We start from the raw sequence: 21,497 nt of genomic DNA, 5'->3' as shown, positions 1-21,497 counted from the left end.
ATTTAGTCTTAAACATGCTATAAATCCAAAAATAAGCAGTGACAATACAAACAATTCGTGGAATACAACTCAACATAGCCCGATACTGGGGTGTCTCTAGTCATGAGCATATATTAGTATGCTACAAGTCTGAAATACCTACTAAACTATTACAGAATAGCTAATAAAGAGATAGAAATGAGAAAAAGGGGGAGACACACGGGACTATGGACGCCAAGCAGCTACCTCGTGGACTCCGAAGTCTGCCGGGAGCTCTCAACTCGCACTGACAGGATCAGCAATGCCATCTGCACACAGGTGTAGGGAGTAAAGTGAGTACTCCAACTCAGTGAGTAATAATCATAAATAAATGACTGAGAGATATGAAAACACGTAAGGCACATTACAGGCTATAATGAAGTAGTAAAACTAGTAGAAGCAGTGATAATGTGTAAAGTCATTTTTAATTCAGTTCAAACTTCATGAAATGCCTTTTTAACAATTAAGCAGGTAAATGACAGACAAATAAAAAAGATAAACACATAAAGGATTGCCCATCGGGCACAATGTTAACAATACCAGCCTCCCGGGCTATATCTCACAACACAATGGGTACCTGCACTCACTGGGGGTGTGCAGACTCCCGGAGGCGCCCCTTACGACAGAAGCGCAATATCAAGTCATCTCGTGGCATCATCACTAGGCCCTCAGCCTCATATTTACAAGCCACCTCATGACATACAAATCTCAGGCCCTTGGCCTCATAATCATAATCAGTGTTTCCTCACAACATAGGCCCTCGGCCTTACTCTGTCAGAATCTCACAAGCCACTCGGGCAACAGTAAAACATGATGTTCAGCCCAGAATACTATTTGAAATATCATTTAAGTGTTAAAATAGAGTAAACATGGCTGAGTTATGAAAACAGTAGAATATAGCATGACTGAGTTCAAGTATAAAGTCAAATAGTGAGGAAATATCAATAAAAATCCCCTAAGGGTTCAAATAGATGGCACAAGACCCAAATATGACATTCAACCAAAAGCATGATGATAGCAAGTACATTTCAGTCAAATACGCAGTAAAATAGTCATTCGGGACGGACTAAGTCACAATCCCCAATAGTGCACGACCCCACGCTCGTCATCAAGCGTGTGCGTCACCTCAACATAGCATAACGATGTGCAAATCCGGGGTTTCATACCCTCAGGACATCATTTACAATCATTACTCACCTCAATCCGGTCAAATCTCTAGCCTGCAACGCCTTTGCCCCTCGAATCGGCCTCCACTCGCGTCAAATCTATCCAAAATCAGAATCACAGTGTCAAAATATGCTAAGGGAACGAAGCCCAAACAAAAATAATCAATTTACAACACAAATTCCAAAATTACCAAAACACGACCCCCGGGCCCATGTCTCGGAATTCGATAATTTTTACATCAATAGATTCCTTATCTCCCCACGAGTTCATACATATCAAAAGTACCAAAATCCGACCATAAATGGTCCCTCAAATCCTCAAGTCTAGGTCTCCAATACCATGCCCTAGTTTCCCCAATTTTTAACCCTTAAATTCCATTAACTATAGCTCTAATCCGTGAAATAATACCATAGGAACGAGTTTTAGGTCCAAAATCCTTACCTTAATGAAGTTTCCTTGAAACCCTTCTTCAAAATCATCCAAAAAGCTCCAACGCCGACTTAAAAATGGTGGAATAGCTCAAAAATCGCAAAAGACACAATTTATATGTTCTGACCCAGGCATTTTCGCATATGTGGTACCGCTTTTGCGGTCCAAGAGCCGCTTCTGCGATTTTCACTTATCTTCCAGCTTTCCGCATCTGCGATGCACCAGCCGCACCTGCGCCATCGCAGGTGTGGTTCATCAATCGCTTCTACAGTTTCTGCCTCCTTCACTTTCTTCTGCTTCTGCGGTCTTCCCCCTCGCATCTGCGGCATTTCACCCGCGGTCCCGAGAACACTGGTGCTGAAATACCAGAAGTAGAAAATCTGCACCTTCTACAAAAATTCCAAACTCTCCGTCATCCATCCGAAACCACCCGAGGCCCCCGGGACCTCAACCAAAAGCACAAACATATCCCATAACCTTATTCAAACTTATACAAATCTTCAAACACTTCAAACAACATCGGATCAACCAAAACACATCGGATTCAAGCCTAAGTTTCCAAATTCTTCCGAATTACGTTTTTGATCAAAAACCCAACCAAACCACGTCTGAATGACCTGAAATTTTGCACACACATCCCAAATGACACAACGGAGCTAATGAAACTCTTGAAATTCCATTCCGACCCCTATATCAAAATCTCACCTATCAACCGGAAAACGCCAAAAATCCATTTTCGCCAATTCAAGCCTAAATCTACTCCGGACCTCCAAAGCTCATTCCGACCACGCTCCTAAGTCCTAAATTACCTTCTGAAGCTATCTGAACCCTCGAAACTCACATCCAAGACCTCTAATACATAAGTCAATATCCGATTGACTTTTTCCAATTTAAGCTTCCTCAAAAGAGGCTAAGTGTCTCAAACCTTACCAAATCCTTTTCGAACCCGAGCCAACCAACCTGATCATATCTAGAACTGATAGACAAAGCAATAAGAAGCAGAAATGGGGGAAACAGAGCGGTAACTCATGAGATGACTGATCGGGTCGTCACATCCCCCTCTTAAACAAGCATTCATCCTCGAACGAGTCAAGAAACATACCTGAAGCCTTAAACATGTGAGGATATCTTCTCTGAATCTCCCGCTCAGTCCCCCAGGTAGCCTCCTCCACGGGCCAACCTCTCCACTGCACTTTTACTGAAGCTATATCCTTTGAACTCAACTTCCGAACCTGACGACCCAAAATAGCTATTAGCTCCATATCATAGGTCAAATCATCATCTAACTGAACCGTGATGAAATCCAGAACATGATACGGATCCCCAATATACTTCCGGAGCATAGATACATGAAATACCGGGTGCACACTCGACAAGCTGGGTGGCAAAGCAAGCTCATAAGTCACCTTCCCAATCCTTCGAAGCACCTTAAAAGGCCCAATGAACCGAGGACTCAATTTACCATTCTTCCCAAATCTCATAACACCCTTCATGGGTGAAACCTTCAACAGAACCTTCTCGCCAACCATGTAGGACACATCCCGAACCTTCCTGTCAGCATAACTCTTTTGCCTCAACTGCGCTGTACGAAGCCTCTACTAAATTACCTTTACCTTTTCTAAAGCATCCTACACCAAGTTTGTCCTCAATAGCCTAGCCTCACCCGACTCAAACCAACCAACTGGAGATCTACACCGCCTCCCATACAAAGCCTCGTATGGAGCCATCTGAATACTTGACTGGTAGCTGTTGTTATAAGCAAACTATGCAAGCGGGAGAAACTGATCCCATGACCCTCCGAAATCGATGACACAAGTACGCAACATGTCCTCCAATATCTGAATAGTACACTCGGACTGCCCGTCCGTCTAAGGGTGAAAAGTTATGCTCAACCCAACCTGACTACCCAACTCTCGCTACATAAACCTACAAAACTGCAAAGTAAATTGAGTGCCCGTATCTGAAATGATGGAAACTGGGGCACCATGCAAACGAACAATCTCCCAGATATAGATCTCTGCCAACCGCTCTGAAGAATAGGTAGTATATATTGGAATGAAGTGCGCGGACTTGGTCAGCCGATCCACAATCACCCAAATAGTATCGAACTTCTTCAAAATACATGGGAGCCCAACTGCAAAGTCCATAGTGATCCGCTCCCACTTCCACTCTGGAATATTCATCCGCTGAAGCAAGCCACCCGGTCTCTAATACTCATATTTCACTTGTTGACAATTGAGACACCAAGCTATAAATATCACAATGTCTTTCTTCATTATCCTCCACCAATAATACTACCTCAAATCCTGATACATCTTCGCAGCACTCGGATGAATGGAATATCGCGAGCTATGGGTCTCCTCCAGAATCAACTCCCGAAGCCCATATTCATTGGGCACACATATCTGGCTCTCATCCTCAACACCCCATCATCACCAATGGTCACATCTCTAGCATCATCATACTGAACTCTGTCCTTAAGGACAAGCAAATGCAGGTCGTCATACTGGCGCTCTTTGATACGATCATATAAGGAAGACCGAGAAACTACACAAGGCAATACTCGACTGGGCTCCGAAATATCCAACCTCATGAACCGATTGGCCAAGGCTTGAACATCAACTACAAGAGGTCTCTCCCAACTGGAATATATGCCAAACTCCCCATACTCATCGCCTTTTGGCTCAAAGCATCGTCCACCATATTGGCCTTTCCCGGATGGTACAATATAGTAATATCATAATCCTTTAGCAACTCCAACCATCTCCGCTACCTCAAGTTAAGATCCTTCTGCTTGAACAAGTGCTGGAGGCTATGATGATCAGTAAACACCTCACAAGACACACCATACAAATAATGCCTCCAAATCTTCAACGCATGAATAATGGAAGCCAACTCCAAATCATGAACGGGGTAGTTCTTCTCATAGGGCTTCAACTGACGAGAAGCATAAGCAATAACTCTACCCTCCTACATCAAAACACAACTAATACCAACTCTCGAAGCATCACAATACACGGTATATGAACCTGAAGCTGATAGCAAAACTAACACTGGAGTTGTGGTCAAGGCTATCTTGCGCTTATGAAAGCTCTCTTCACACTCGTCCGACCATACAAATGAAGCACCCTTCTGAGTCAACTTGGTCAAGAGCGATGCGATAGATGAGAATCCCTGAATAAACCAGCGATAATAGCCTGCCAAACCAAGAAAGCTGCAAATCTCTATGGCTAAGGACGGTCTGGCCAACTCTGAACCGCCTCTATCTTCTTCGGATCAACCTGAATACCCTTGCTGGACACTACGTGCCCCAAGAAAGCCACTGAATTGAGCCAAAACTCACACTTGGAGAATTTTGCATAAAGCTTCTCCTCCCTCAATCTCTGCAACACAACTCTCAAATGCTTCGCGTGCTCCTCCTAACTACGCGAAAATACCAGAATATCATCAATGAAGACTATGACACACGAGTCGAGCTAAGGCCGGAACATGATGTTCATCAAATGCATGAACGCTGCTGGGGCATTGGTCAGCCCAAAAGACATCACCAAGAACTCATAATGACCGTATCGGGTCCTAAACGCTGTCTTAAGAATATCTGAGTCCCTAATCTTTAACTGGTGATAACCTGAACGGAGATCAATCTTGGAGAACACTCTCGCTCCCTGAAGCTGGTCGAATAAATCATCAATGCGAGGCAAAGAATATTTGTTCTTAACTGTTACTTTGTTCAATTGCCTATAATCAATGCACATCCTCATAGTGCCATCCTTCTTCTTCACAAATAGAACCAGCGCACCCCAAGGTGACACACTAGGCCGAATGAACACTTTATCAAGGAGTTCCTGAAGCTGCTCCTTTAACTCTTTCAACTCCGCTAGTGCCATACGATACGACAGAATAGAAATAGGCTGAGTACCCGGCACTAGGTCAATACCAAAATCAATATCTTTGTCCGATGGCATGCCCGGTAGGTCTACACGAAACACATCGGGAAAATCCCTCACAACTGGAATAGAATCAATACTGGGAGTCTCTGCACCGACATCCCTCACAAAGGCTAGATACGAAAGGAAACCTTTCCTAACCATACACTGGGCTTTCAAGAATGAGATTACTCTACTGGGAACATAATCAGTCAAACCTCGCCACTCAATTCGTGGCACACCCGGTATAGCCAAGATGACTGTTTTAGCATGACATTCCAGAATAGCATGACATAGAGATAGCCAATGCATGCCTAAAATGACACCAAAATCCACCATACATATAATAAAAGATCCACACGGGTCTCCAAACCCCCAATAGTTACCACACAAGACCGGTACACATGGTATACAACAACAATATCACCCATCGGGGTAGATACATAAATAGGTGATATAAGAGACTCACGGGGTGTACCCAAATAACAAGTAAAGTATGATAACACATAAAAAAAGGTGAAACCGGGATCAAATAATACAAAGACATCTCTGTGGAAGACTGAAACAATACATGTAATGACAACTTCGGAAGCAATAATATCGGGTCTAGCTAGAAGTGCATAGAAACAAGCCTGACCGCCACCTGATCGACCTCCCCCTCTGGGATGACCTCTAGTTGAATAACCTTCACCCCTAGTTGGTTGGGTGGGTGATGATGAAGTAACTGGCGCTGAAGCCGATGAATGACCCCTCTGCTGAGATGGACCTGCAAGACGACGAGGACACTGCCTCCACATATGACCCATCTCTCCACACTTATAGAAACTCTCGGGTGCTGGAGAAGGATACTGAAGGGAACCCCTAGCATCTGAATGACTAGATGATGCACCTGGCATGGAAGAGCCCTGAATTGATGGAGCACGGGACAAACTCTGATCTAGAAGGGCACTAAGTGATGACTGGACCTGATGAAAACTATGAGACCCATGACCCGATGATGCCCCACGATAACCTGGGCGAGCTGGCTGAGCATTCCTGAATGGACGACCTCTGTCGTGCTGAAACTGATCTCTCGAAGGAGCACCACTATAACTACTAGATCCTCGAGGCCTCTTGGCCTCACTCTCCTCTCGCTCCTGGCGATGAACAGACTCAATCTCATGAGCAATGTCCACAACCTCCTCAAAGGTAGCACCAGTCACCCTCTCCCTGGTCATGAGAATACGAAGCTGATAAGTGAGCCATTAATAAACCTCATAATCCTTTCTCTATTTGTCGGAACCAACCAAATAGCATGACGATCTAACTTGGAGAACCTCATCTCTACTGCATCATAGTCATCTCTCCCTGACGCAACCACTCAAACTCCATACGCAGCTCCTCTATGTGAGACTGTGGCACATACCTCTAGAAAGGGAACGAAGAATTGCTATCAGGTCTGGGTGCTGCACCAACAGGCCTATGCCTCTCAAAAGTCTCCCACCAAGTGAAGGCAACTCCAGAAAACTGACAAGTAGTGAGAGAGACCCCGCTGGTCTCTAGAATACCTGCATTACGAAGCATCCTCTGACACTTATCCAAGAAACCCTGGGCATCCTTTCCCTTTGCACCACTAAAGGTCGGAGGCTGAAATCTACCAAACCTCTCCAACCTACGTTGCTCGTCCTCTGGCATGGCAGGAACTACATAGTCCTGAGCAGCTGCAACCGGCTGGGCTAGATGTGCCCCCGGTGTCTGAAGTCCCTGCACGACCTGCTCAAGTGTGCGAGCAGCGGGAGTCTGGGTGCCTCCCCCGGCTTGAGAAGTAAATGCGACTGTAGTAACTGAGACCGCCTGAGCTAGGCCAGTGCAAACTGATAGAATCTTAGCCAAGGCCTCCTAAAGACCTGGAATCATAATGGGCACAGTTGGTGCCTGAGCTGGTGCTGCTAGAGCATCCACAACTAGGACCTGATCCTAAACTGGGGCGGCTGGTGCATCTGTAGGTGCTGCCCTAGCTGTTGTGCGAGCCACACCTCTGCCCCTACCGCGACCACAACTGCATCCTCAGCCTCTAGTGGCCACAGCTAGTGGTACTGGTGGTCGTCCATCCTGACCGGTAGCGCGTGTCCTCACCATCTGTGAGAAAATAGAATAACAGAAGTTTAGTACTCGGAGCAACAAATTCGCACGACAAGAATTTTAAGAATATGAAGTTTTTCCTAAAGGTTCTACAGCATCTCGAGGATAAATACAGACGTCTCCGTATCGATCCACGAGACTTTACTAAACCTGCTCATGACTCGTGAGACCTATGTAACCTAGGCTCTGATAAAAACTTGTCACGACCCCAAACCCGGACCCGGTCGTGATGGCGCCTCTCGTGAAGACAAGGTCATCTGATACATTTCCAACCCAGTTTTAAGCAATTTAACAGTAGGCATTTAGTCTTAAACATGCTATATATCCAAAAGTAAGTAGTGACAATACAAATAATTTGCGGAATACAACCTAACACAGTCCGATACCGGGTGTCACTAGTCATGAGCATCTATCAGTATGCTACAAGTTTGAAATACCTACTAAACTATTACAGAATAACTAATAAAGAGATATAAATGAGATAAAGGGGGAGAAACACGGGACTGCGAATGCCAAGAAGCTATCTCGTGGACTCCGAAGTCTATCAGGAGCTCTCAACTCGCGCTGGTAGGATTATCAACGCCTGCATCTGCACATGGGGTGCAGGGAGTAAAGTGAGTACTTAAACTCAGTGAGTAATAATCATAAATAAACGACTGAGAGATATGAAAACACGTAAGGCACATTACATGCTAAAATGAAGCAGTAAAACCAGTAGAAGCAGTGAAGCAGTGATAATGTGTAAAGTCATTTTTATTTGAGTTCAAACTTCATGAAATGCCTTTTTAATAATTAAGCAGGTAAATGACAGATAAATGAGACAGATAAGCACATAAAGGATTGCCCCTCGGGCACAATGTTAACAATACCAGCCCTTCGGGCTATATCTCACATCACAATGGGTACCCGCGCTCGCTGGAGGTGTGCAGGCTCCTAGAGAAGCCCCTTACGGCCCAAGCGTAATATCAAGCCATCTCGTGGCATCATCACTAGTCCCTCGGCCTCATATCAACAAGCCACCTCGTGGCATACAAATCTCAGGCCCTCGGTCTCATAATCATAATCAGTGTTTCCTCACAATATAGGCCCTCAGCCTTACTCAGTCAGAATCTCACAAGCCACTCGGGCAACAGTAAAACATGATGCCCAACCCAGAATATTATTTGAAAAATCATTTAAGTGTTAAAATAGAGTAAACATGGCTGATTTATGAAAATAATAGAATATAACATGACTGAGTTCAAGTATAAAGTCAAAAAGTGAGGAAATATCAATAAAAATCCCCTAAGGGTTCAAATAGTTGGCACGAGGCCCAAATATGGCATTCAGCTCAAAGCATGATAATAGCAAGTAGATTTCAGTCAAATACGCAGTAAAATAGTCATTCGGGACGGACTAATTCAGAATTCCCAATAGTGCACGACCCCACGCTCGTCATCAAGCGTGTGCGTAACGATGTGCAAATCTGGGGTTTCATACCCTCAGGACATCATTTATAATCATTACTCACCTCAATACGGTCAAATCTCTAGCCCGCAATGCCTTTGCCCCTCTAATCGGCCTCCACTCGCGTCGAATCTATCCAAAATCAGAATCATGGCGTCAAAATATGCTAAGGGAACGAAGCCCAAGCGAAAATAATTAATTTACAACATAAATCCTGATATTACAAAAACCTGACACCCGGGCCCACGTCTCGGGATTCGATAATTTTTACATTAATAGATTCTTTATCTTCCCACGAGTTCATACATATCAAAAGTACCAAAATCCGACCATAAATGTTTCCTTAAATCCTCAAGTCTAGGTCTCCAATATCAAGCCTTAGTTTCCCCAATTTTTAACCCTTAAATTTCATTAACTATAGCTCTAATCCGTGAAATAATACCATAGGAACGTGTTTTAGGTCCAAAATCCTTACCTTAATGAAGTTCCCTTGAAACCTTTCTTCAAAATCGTCCAAAAAGCTCCAAAGCCGACTTAAAAATGGTGGAATAGCTCAAATATCGCGATAGACACAATTTATATGTTCTGACTCAGATATTTTTGCATCTGCGGTCAATCACCGTATCTTTGGTACCGCTTTTGCGGTCCAAGAGCCGCTTCTGCGGTTTTCACTTATCCTCCAGCTTTTCGCATCTGCAATGCACCAGCCGCACCTGCGTCAGCGCAAGTGCGGTTCACCAACTGCTTCTGCGGTTTCTGCCTCCCTTGCTTTCTTTCGCTTCTGCAGCCTTCCCCCTCACATCTGTGGTATCGCACCTGCATTCCCCAATCCGCATGTGCGGAAATACCAGAAGTAGAAAATCTGCTGTAGACATGTGATTTTTGACCCTCTGCAAGATTTTTCATATTTTAGCACGTAAATATTTAATGTAGGCCTAATATAGCTATTTCAACTCATTTTGACTCTTTTACTTTATTTTATTACAAGAAAACAAAAATTAAAAAAAAGATAATAAATAAAAATAAATAAAAATTTTATTAATGTTTTGTAATCATTTTTAATCTTGAAAAATACCAAAAATAGTTTTATTTTAACGGTCAGTCTTATTTTAATAGTTATTTTACTTAATTAATAAATAAGGTCATATTTTTAGTCTCGTTCGCGGGTAAAAAATAAAACTTGGGTTCTATCAACCCATTTTTAGGCTTAATTTTTGGATCTTATTGGTGACCCCACATCAATTTCAATCATCTCCTCACTACACTTAATGGGGAGAGCACTTCTATAATGGTAGGGTTAGGAGTGAACTAAAAAAGATTTGAGTGGAGATTAATAAAATGGGTGAGGGGCATTTGTGAATAGGAAGGGCATTTTTCTACTACCTATTTAGACTAAAGAAAATTTTGAAGAGGGGAGGAGGACGAGAACTGAGAGCAAAGAAAGAAAGTCACCGTTGATTTCTATTTCCTAAATTGAAGTTCTTATCTTTTCTGTACACAACAAAAGGTTAGAAATCCATCAATGAAAGATTTTTTTTAAATCTACTTTTTCTTTAAGGCTTCTATTTTGGTTTAGTTTTATGTAAATGTTTCGTTATTTTCTCTTCTTTTTTTTACTGCTTGTTTGTTTGAAACTAGTTTTGCAAGTAGTTGGAGTTTTTTTCCTTAAGTATTAAAATTACGTAGGGATTAAAGTTTAGATCTTTAAGATTTAACTGAAAAGAATATACTTTGGTCTACTACTTTACTTAGTTATAGTATTTTCGATAACTATATATTTTATTCTTTTTTTTCTCAAAATTAAAAGTTTATGTTTCTTTATATCTAATTTTTCAGCATGTCCTATTCACGGTTTCGAGGCTAAAATATTCTTTTCTAGCTTTTGTTTTGGTGTTAAAGTGATGATATTGCTAAATAAGTAAGAGTATTAAATCAATAAAATTATGTATAATCTTGTGTTATTCGTTAATAAGTATTTGAGGCATAAATCAAGTTGACCATGAATTCTTTAATGACCATTAATTTATGGCAGTATCACCTTTCAGAAAGATAGTTTTACTTCCCTTCAAAAAATTATGTAAGATCCTTATATTATGTTTTAGATTTGAATTTTATTTGAATCTTGCTTAATGTGTTGTTTGGATTTTTATTTTTTTTAAAATTCACCAAAGAAGTGGGTGAATTCCATTGATTTTTTAGTTTTATGTTGATCTTTCTTTTAGTGTGATTAATAGTGAATATCTTTATTTGGTTCGATTCCTGATTTGATTTATTATTTTTAATATTTTGTTATTTTAACATGCTTGTATTCTGATTTGGAGTTGCTTAGACATGCATTATTTTAGTTGATAATTATGCTGATAGAGTGGGTTTACGAGAAAAAACACGACTAACCCCCCCCCCCCCCCACACACACACACATATATATATATATATAGATAGAATGAATGGAAAAGGGGTGCTTGTGTTGTGGTTTTCGTAGTTGCACACACACACACACACACACACACACATATATATATAATCAAAAAAATATAATCAATAAACAGAATACTCCGAATAAGCTAGTATGCTTTAGGCGCGTGTTAATCAATAAGTTATCATGATTATGTACACGTTCGCATGACATAATTATAATTTCCCAAATTAAAGGCAAAGTATGCGTTTGCGCAACTTTGACAAAACAATCTTAAAAATAATAAAGTGTTATGAATTGTGTACACGTACGCGTGACATGATTCCTGACATACTAAGCAGAACGAATACATGTACGCATGATTCGATTCAAGATAATTATATAATTTTAAATGTGATGATATTAGCACACAAATATCTGGCTTATATTTGGCTTTATTTGACACCATTCTTTAATTATAAACAAATCAAGCAATTAAAAGCGGTTTGAGGCAAAAGTGCATAAGTTTCCCTATAACATAAAATATCCAGAATTAGTTAAGCCAGGTATAGTTATTAAAGCGACTATGCTAGAACCACGGAACTCGGGAGTGCCTCACACCTTCTCCCGGGTTAACAGAATTCCTTACCTGGTCTTCTGTGTTTTGCAGACTTAATCAGAGTCAATCTTCCACGATTTGGGATTTAAAATAAACCGGTGACTTGAGACACCATAAATTATCCCAAGTGGCGACTCTGAATTTTCAATAAAAATAATCCCGTTTCGATTGTCCTTTAATTGGAAAAACTCCTTATACCCTTCCGGGGTAGGAAAAAGGAGGTGTGACAGCTCTGGCGACTGCTGGGGAACGAACCCAGAATCTCTGGTTCAGGGTTCAAGAATTTGAGCTTAGAATAATTGTTATATTTGGCTTTATTTATTATCTGTTTTATTCACATGTTTGGGCCTAATGTGCTAAATGTTGCTTTTACCGCTTGATATTATCTGAACTGTATATTAAACTACTATAAAACTCTTCTTCTTTCTAAGTCTTCTGAATTTATGGTGCACACGTGCGTGTGGCCCACCTTTATGTTAGAAGACATACCAAATAGAACGAAGTTGGGCCAAGTAACTAGGCCGGGTAGACTTTTGTGCTCCTGGTACATTGCCCCCATTTCGGCTCGAGCTGTCCGCTTGGGTAAGCCAGGTCTAGAACAGTATACCCCAGGTTTTACACTTAGAATAACTCAGCTTCATGTCGGATCCCTAGTAGGAACGTTTGTTTGCATCATGTGCATTTGACTTCGGAGACTCAATACAGGGGTTGGGTCTGTCTAGGACAGGTGTACCCGAAATGAAAAGATCATCCTGATGTATCTTACTTGCTACTTGTGCATTCGTTTGTTTCGGATTTGCATGTTGACCAGCTTATAGGAAAAGTTAGAAAAGGAAAATCAATGTGAGAACCGAGAAAGAAAATTGGTTGTTTTCGGAAAAAAATAATTTCCAAAGTATTTTGAAATTCTGAAAGGGAAAGGAAATGTCGTGTTTCTTTTTAAAATGGTTTTATTATTACGAACTACGTAAGTTTGATTCTCGCTGGATGTGAGATACGTAGGCAACCCATATCGGGCCCAACTATTTTAAAAAAATAAAAAAATATATAAAAAATAGATAATAAATAAATAAAATATGGGTACATAAATGTCATTGTGTTAAGTAAGGTGATGTCATTCTTGTCCAAAATATGCCGAATGTCCCCAAAAGAGCGCCGGAAGGCTGTTTTTGCAAGAACAGTCGCATTTGGTCGTTTTTTTTCTTTCAAAAAAAAAATTTTGCCGGCTAGTAAACACGACATTTAAATCTTCTTCATCGAAGCATTTTTTTTCTTTATACGAATATTTTTTTATAATAATGATTTTTTTTCAAATTGAGTCTTGATTTTGGTTTTTTTAAAATTAAAATCACTCACAGGTACAAAATGAGCACCATCCAAAACCCACCGTTCACATATGTAGATGAGTTTCTATTTCGGCTTCAGATGTGGTGGCATGAGTTAGGAGGAGATGGTCAGAAATGGGTCATTAAGTATTTGGGAGCTCTCACAGATATTATAAAAGTTAAACCACGCGATGATTTGATTACGGCGCTAGTGACTTTTTGGGACCCTGTTCACAATGTCTTTCGCTTCTCTGATTTCGATCTTACTCCCACATTAGAAGAAATAGCTGGATATTCCGGTTTTGACTGAGATTTGAGAAACCAGAATCTTATATTCCCAAAGGCTCCCTCAGTACATCGATTCTTTGGTCTTCTGAATATTAGTAATCAAATCAAAAAAAGCTACGTTGTCAAAGGGTGTTGTTCTTTCAACTTCCTATATTCAAGGTTCATAAAGCCGGATGGATTTGAAATTCATGAAAAGGGCCTTACTAACAAACAAAACAAGGACACCTGGCAGATTCATCGTCGCTTCGCTTTCATGGTGGCTTTTCTAGGAATCATGGTCTTCCCAAACAAAGAGCGGACAATTGATATTCGCATATCCAGAGTCGTACAAGTCCTCAGTACCAAAGAGCATCACACTCTTGCCCCGATCATTCTCTCAGACATTTATCGGGCATTGACTTTGTGTAAATCCGGGGCAAAATTCTTCGAAGGTTGCAATATTTTGTTGCAAATGTGGTTGATTGAACATCTCCGACATCACCCCAAGTTCATGCAGTATGGTCCAAGCAAGGACAATTTCATCGAGAGTTATGAAGAAAGAATAAAAGATTATAAATCTCCCGAAGGAGTGGAAGCCTGGATATCCCCCTTAAGATCTTTAATGGTGAGTCAAATTGAGTGGACTTTGGGGTGGCTCCCGGTAAGAGAGGTGATACACATGTCAACCTTAAAGAGTTATTTGTTGTTGTTGGGTTTAAGAAGTGTCCAGCCGCATGCACCACAGAGAGTTCTAAGACAGCTAGGGAGATACCAAGTGGTGCCTGATGACGAAGATTTGGGTGTGCAAATGATTGAACTACACCCCGATGCCACTCTCCTGAGGCTTTAATCCAGCAGATTTGGAATGGTTGTCGATACTTGAAAGATGATACCCAAGTTCCAGATCCTGCGAAAGGCGAGATAAATCCGGGTTATGCTAGGTGGTTTGAGAAAAGATCCTGTGTGGATGATGCACCAGAACCTGATCCTAGAAGGCCCATAAAAAGACCGCATGTTCAAGCCTTTGATGACAAAATCCAAGAACGGTTGGCCTGGGGTGAAAAGGAAAAGGGTTACAAAGCAACTATTCATGCCTTAGAAGAAAGCCTGAGGAACCTCAATCTGGAAAAAGACTTACAAGCACAAGAAGTAGAATGTGAAAAAAAGAGTCTGATTAGCGAAAATAAAACTCTTCGCGCCCAGTTTCAACAGTTGAGGAAAGCCTCTGAAGCGTCAGTGAGAAATTGGAAAGATCAGAAAATCATTGCCAATCTGATGGAACAAATGCAAGATTATGACTCCATCTTGACAAAGACTGAAAAGGCGTTAGACAAAGCTAAGGAAAAAATCATACAGTTAAATGAGGAAGCCAAATCTAGTAAGGAATGCCAAGTAATGAGATTCGAGGAAGAAATGGCTCAATTCAAGAGAGAGAAGGACCATTGGATACATTCAGAAGCTCAACTCCATGCACAGTTGGAAGAAATGAGAAGGTACAATAGAGAACATCAGCACGCAGATAATGATAGGGAAAGAGCACAGGCAAGACTCGATCAGGCCAGACTTCGAGCTCAATTGGAGTCAGCTTTAGATCGTGAGGACCGCATAAGAGATATAGCCACCACTCGCCAACAGCGATTGCAAAACCAAGACCAAAATCTCCAAGATTTCAGAGCACAAATCCATGAGTTGGCTGTTTACACCTCTCAAAGTTATGTAAACTGCCAAGGAATGGATTATGAAAGGTTTCTAGAGCATGCACCTACTTTTGCCCGTCATCTTGCAATGGAGTTAGAAAAAATGTACCGTATACTAGGAGGTCAGCCGGGTCAAGCCCCACCGTGAGCAGATGTTCCAGTGATTGAAAGCAAAAGATTGTGGAGTGGAGCGTAGTCATAGTTGTTGGAACTTTGTATATAATAGTCATGTTTTAGTTTGAGTCCGTGTCAAGTCTTTTAAACAATTGTCTTAAAGTGTTGTCCAAATGTAATGTCATTTCTGTATTTGTACTGTTTCGTTTGTTAAAAAATAAATAAGAGTATTAATAATTGTTTCTGCCAGAACTACGCACGGTCTAATTCATGCGGGGACATGATACGTAGGCAATCTCTATAAGATTCGACCATGACCAAAAGAAAAGAATAAAATGAAAAGGGGAGGGAAATAAAAGATAGACGTGAGTGACAATAAAAGGGAAAGGTCAGGAAAAGTTGGGATGACACAAGCAACCAAGCAAATACATGATAGAACTGGTTAATTACCTAGGTGCATTGCATCCCAACGTGCGATTACATATGTGTTAAACCCTAAAAAACTAAAAAGTTTGTTGTATTTACAGAGAATTCAAGCAGTTAGTTTATCTAGAGTATACTGGCACATTATCATTACCAAACCAGATCAAAAGGACCAATACCAGAAATCATGTCTATCCCGGATGTCAACACAAGTGTTGAGGTAGAGGAGTTGGACGTCAGTAAAATGAAAGAGGAGATGCTCAAACTTAAGCAACAGATGGCCGAGATGTATCAAGCCTGGTCTAAAGGAAAATCACCCCCAGCTTACCCTGCTAACCCTGCTTCCACCCCACCACCGGCTCAAGCTTAGGATCATCCTGACACCAATCTATCCCCGAGCTTTCCCATTTACCAGCACTACCGGGGCACCACTTCTCATACACCGCAATCTCCACCCCCTAAACCAATTCCATACCCTCCTCCACCAGTAACTCCTGTCTTCGTAGCACCTCCACCATCTACACTCCACAAATCTCCTAGCGAGTCTATGTTCCAGGCCCAGGACAACCAATACTACCCCTCGGAGCCCACTTTCAAAGCTCCAGAAACCCATTCCTATACTCCTCACTTTGACCTCCCAATAGAAGCTGATAAACCCGTCAAAAATACCGAACAAGAGGAGATGTTCAGGAAAGTTAAAAGCTTAGAACAATCGTTCAGAGACATGCGGGGGTAAGGAGGGCAAGTCAGCGTGGCCTACAAAGACCTATGTTTGTTCCCAAATGTGCAATTACCGGCAGGTTTCAAGATGCCCAAGTTCGATCCATACAACGGGCACGGCGATCCAGTAGCCCACTTGAGGGGTTTTTGCAGCAAGATGAGGGGAGCTGGAGGAAAATACGAATTGTTAATGGCTTACTTCAGTCAGAGTTTGAGTGGATCAGCATTGGAATGGTATACTCGCCAAGACCATGGGAGATGGTACACATGGGATGATCTTGCGCAAGCATTTGCTTGTCACTTCCAGTACAATCTTGAGATCATTCCAGATCGACTGTCCTTGACTAAACTTGAGAAGAAGCACAGTGAAAGCTTCAGAGAATATGGTTTCAGATGGAGGGAGCAAGCAGTAAGAGTAGATCCCCGTGAAGGAAAGTGAGATGGTAGATTACTTCCTACAGGCTTTGGAACCTACTTACTATGGCCATTTGGTCTCAGCTGTGGGAAAGTCATTCAACAAAGTAGTAAAGATGGGGGGAATGGTAGAAGAAGGCCTCAAGTCGAATAAAATCATGAGCTATTTGGCTATCAAAGCGACTACTCAGGCTATTCAGGGCGGCATAGGAGGGATTGGGAAGAAGAAAAGAGAGGAAGCAGCAATGGTTGATTCAGGAACTTGGTCCGGATCCAGAGGTTCACCTTACCACTACAATCAACCTCGACCCCACCAACAAACTTATCACCACAATCCACCCAACACTACTATCGCCCACCGGAACCTCATTTTTCCATCCACCATGCACAAGCATACAACCAACCTTCTGCCCATGCTCAATGGCGTGCTCCTGTCCTACCAAATACTTATCCACATCCACGAGCCTACCAAAACACTCCCGGACCAAGTTTCAGGCCTAGTCAAGCACTCAAGGGTGAAAGGTTGCAGAAAAAGAAAATCTTTACTTCGTTGGGAGAGTCATAGACCAGTCTGTTCCACAGGCTAAAATAGCTAGATATGCTAAGGCCGATACAGTCCAAACTGCCAAATCCTCTTCCAAAGAATCTTGACTATACTGTCAGCTGTGAGTATTATTCTGGTACTCCGGGTCATGATACAGAAAAGTGTTGGCATTTGAAAAGTGCAATACAGGAGCTTATTGATACCAATAGAATTGAAGTTCAAGCTCCCGAAGAACCCAATATCAACAGGAATCTGATGCCAGCCCATCAGGAGGCAAATATGATCGAAATAGAGCATGCGGAGGGGGAACCCAAGAAGCCATCACGGACCGTCATGATGATTCGGTCCAGTGGAGTCAAGACAGATGAATAATCAGCAGATGAGAAGTTGGTGCTCAAGCAGAGCAAAAAGAGTGTTGAGCCATCTGTGGCAGTAGAGAAGGGGTCTTTAAGTAGTGTTGCAACAAAACAGGAAGGGGTAAAGGTGATTGTACCAGGAGCGGCCAGCAAACCCATCATAATCGTGGAAGGAGCCCGCACAGATCGGGTTATTATCAAGCCAGTAACCCAATTACCAATAATCAACAGCAAGTCTATTCCATGGAATTACGAGCAGGTAACAGTAATGTACAAAGGGAAGGAAGTCAAAGAAGAAATCTGTGAAGTACAGGGTTTGACTCGCTCGGGAAGGTGTTTTACTCCCGAGGAGTTAAGAAGAGCTAAAAATAATCCAGCACTAATAAAGAAAGCCGTAACTGAAGAAGAAGCAAAAGAATTCTTGAGGAAGATGAAGCTGCATGACTACTCTATCATGGAACAATTAAGAAAGACGCCCGCTCAAATTTCCCTATTGTCATTATTGATCCATTCGGACGAGCACCGACAAGCTTTAATGAAGATTTTGAATGAGGCACACGTTCCCGATAAGATCTCCGTGAACCACTTGGAAAAAATAGCCAACAAAATCTTCGAAGTAAATAGAGTCACATTTTCCGATGATGAATTTCCTGTAGAAGGTACTGAGCACAACAAAGCTCTTTACCTCACATTAAAATGTGAAAACTCTGTGGTGACCCGGGTATTGGTTGACAACGGGTTAAGCGCAAACATATGTCCTCTCTCCACTTGAAGTAAGTTGAAAATAGAAGATGAGAGGATCCGTAAGAATGGTATTTGTGTGAGGGGATTTGACAGCAGAGGTAAAGATTCAGTTGGGGACATAATACTGGAGCTGACGATAGGGCCAGTTGAGTTCACAATGGAGTTTCAGGTGCTGGATATAGCTATTTCCTATAATTTACTATTGGGTCGACCATGGATCCACGCCGCTAAAGCAGTCCCATCAACACTATACCAGGTAGTCAAATTTGAATGGGATAGACAAGAAATAGTTGTGCATGGGGAAGACAGTTTATGTGCTCGCAGCAATGCTATTGTACCAGTTATTGAAGTGGAAGATGACCAGGGACCATGGGTCTACTAGGTTTCTGACACGATGTTGGTAGAGAAAGTGCCAGAGGGGAAATACATTCCAAATCCAAAGATAACCGCCGCATCAGTCATGGTAGCCTATGAGATGTTGAAGAATGGTTTTGAACTCGATAAAGGTTTGGGCTCATCTTTGCAAGGCATCATACAGCCGGTGTCTCTTACCGAAAACTTGGGAACATTTGGTTTGGGATTCAAGCCCACTGCCGCAGACATAAGAAAGGCCAGAAAGCTAAAACAGAAGTCATGGGTCCTTCCAAAGCCAGTCTCACATCTCTCCAAATCTTTTGTCAAGTCCGGTACCAGAAGTCGCCTGGTAACAACAATTCCTAATTCTATGATTAATCCTGACGAGGAGTTAATTGAAAGATTTAAAAAGTTGTTTGACGGTGTGAACATGGTGGAAAGTGGTGAAGGTCCTAGCAACGCAGAAATTCAATTCGTTGGGCCAGAAACAAAGCTTAATAATTGGAAAGCCACTCCTCTCCCCATTCGAAAGGAGTCTTGGTAGTTTATTTTGATTTTCCTTCAGTTTGTTTGGGTTATTCCAGGGTTGTAATCCAGATTTTTATCTTTCAGTCTGTTTGAAGTGTGCAAACCTTGTCATCTTTCATCATTCAATGAAATATAGCTTCCCTTTATTTATCATTCCTGATAGTTTTTCTTTTGTTTTTCTTTTCTTTTCTATACAGTTCTTTTTACGCTGGCTCTAGTGATATGGCATGCATAAGGAATCCTCAGCCCAGTCTTAAAAATCAATTTGATTCTGAAATAATAGTTCAAGAAGTAGATTGTGATTACGAATCAGAATACGATGAAGATGAGGCCTTCGAAGAGATTAGTAAGGATTTAATTCACTTCGAAGAAAAACCCAAACCCAACCTGAATGATACAGAAGCCGTCAATTTAGGAGACACAGATAATATCTGAGAGACTAAAATAAGTGTCCACCTCGAGCCAAAGATCTGGGAAGAGTTAATCAAAGCACTCATCGAATTCAAAGATGTTTTTGCATAGTCATATGACGACATGCCGAGCTTGAGTACTGATTTAGTGGTCCACAAATTGCCCACCGATCCAGTGTTTCCTCCCGTCAAGCAAAAGTTGAGGAAATTCAAAACTGATATGAGTGTGAATATTAAAGAAGAAATCACCAAGCAGTTGGATGCAAAGGTCATTCGGGTCACTCGATATCCTGTTTGGTTGGCTAATGTCGTACCTGTGCCAAAGAAGGACGGCAAGATCAGAGTATGCGCCGATTACCGCAATCTCAACAAAGCAAGTCCGAAGGATAACTTCCCACTACCCAATATCCACATTCTGATCTATAATTGTGCCAAGCATGAGATAGGATCTTTTGTGGATTGATATGCCGGGTATCATCAGATTCTAATGGATGAAGAAGATGCAGAAAAGACGGCATTCATCATGCCATGGGGAAATTATTGCTACCGGGTAATGCCATTTGGTTTGAAGAACGCCAGGGCAACTTACATGAGAGTAATGACTACAGTGTTTCATGACATGATACATAAGGAGATTGAGGTATACGTGGATGACGTGATCATAAAATCAAAGCATCAGGCCAACCACGTTAGGGATTTGAGGAAATTCTTCCTGAGACTTCGCAGATACAACCTCAAGCTTAACCCTTCCAAATGCACGTTTGGTGTTCCATCCGGAAAGCTATTGGGATTCATAGTCAGCCGGCGAGGCATCGAGCTGGACCCATCAAAGATCAAAGCCATCTAAGAATTTCCACCTCCAAGGAACAAGATTGAAGTGATGAGTCTGTTAGGGAGGTTGAACTACATCAACAGGTTTATTGCTCAGCTCATGACAACTTGTGAGCCTATATTCAAATTGCTGAATAAGGATGTTGCGGTCAGGTGGACTGATGAGTGTCAAAAAGCATTTGATAAGATAAAAGGATACTTGTCAAACCCACCCATGTTGGTTCCGTCAGAACTAGGAAGACCCTTGATTCTTTACTTGACAGTCTTGGAAAATTCATTTGGTTGTGTACTAGGGCAACATGACATCACCGGCAGAAAGGAACATGCCATCTACTATCTTAGCAAGAAGTTCACAGCTTATGAGGTTAAGTACACTCATCTGGAAAGGACATGCTGCGCCCTAACCTGGGTGGCTCAGAAATTGAAACATTATTTATCATCCTACACTACTTACCTCATTTCGCGCTTGGATCCGTTGAAGTATATCTTTCAAAAGCCTATGCCGACAGAGAGACTTGCAAAGTGGCATATATTGCTCACAGAGTTTGACATCATCTATGTGACTCGGACTGCGATGAAAGCCCAAGCATTGGCCGATCATTTGGCCGAAAACCCGGTCGATGAAGATTACAAGCCATTGAGAACTTAT

This window comes from Nicotiana tabacum, chromosome 6 (assembly GCF_000715075.1).
Source record: "Nicotiana tabacum cultivar K326 chromosome 6, ASM71507v2, whole genome shotgun sequence".
Taxonomy (NCBI): domain Eukaryota; kingdom Viridiplantae; phylum Streptophyta; class Magnoliopsida; order Solanales; family Solanaceae; genus Nicotiana; species Nicotiana tabacum.
This window is presented reverse-complemented; position numbering follows the sequence as displayed.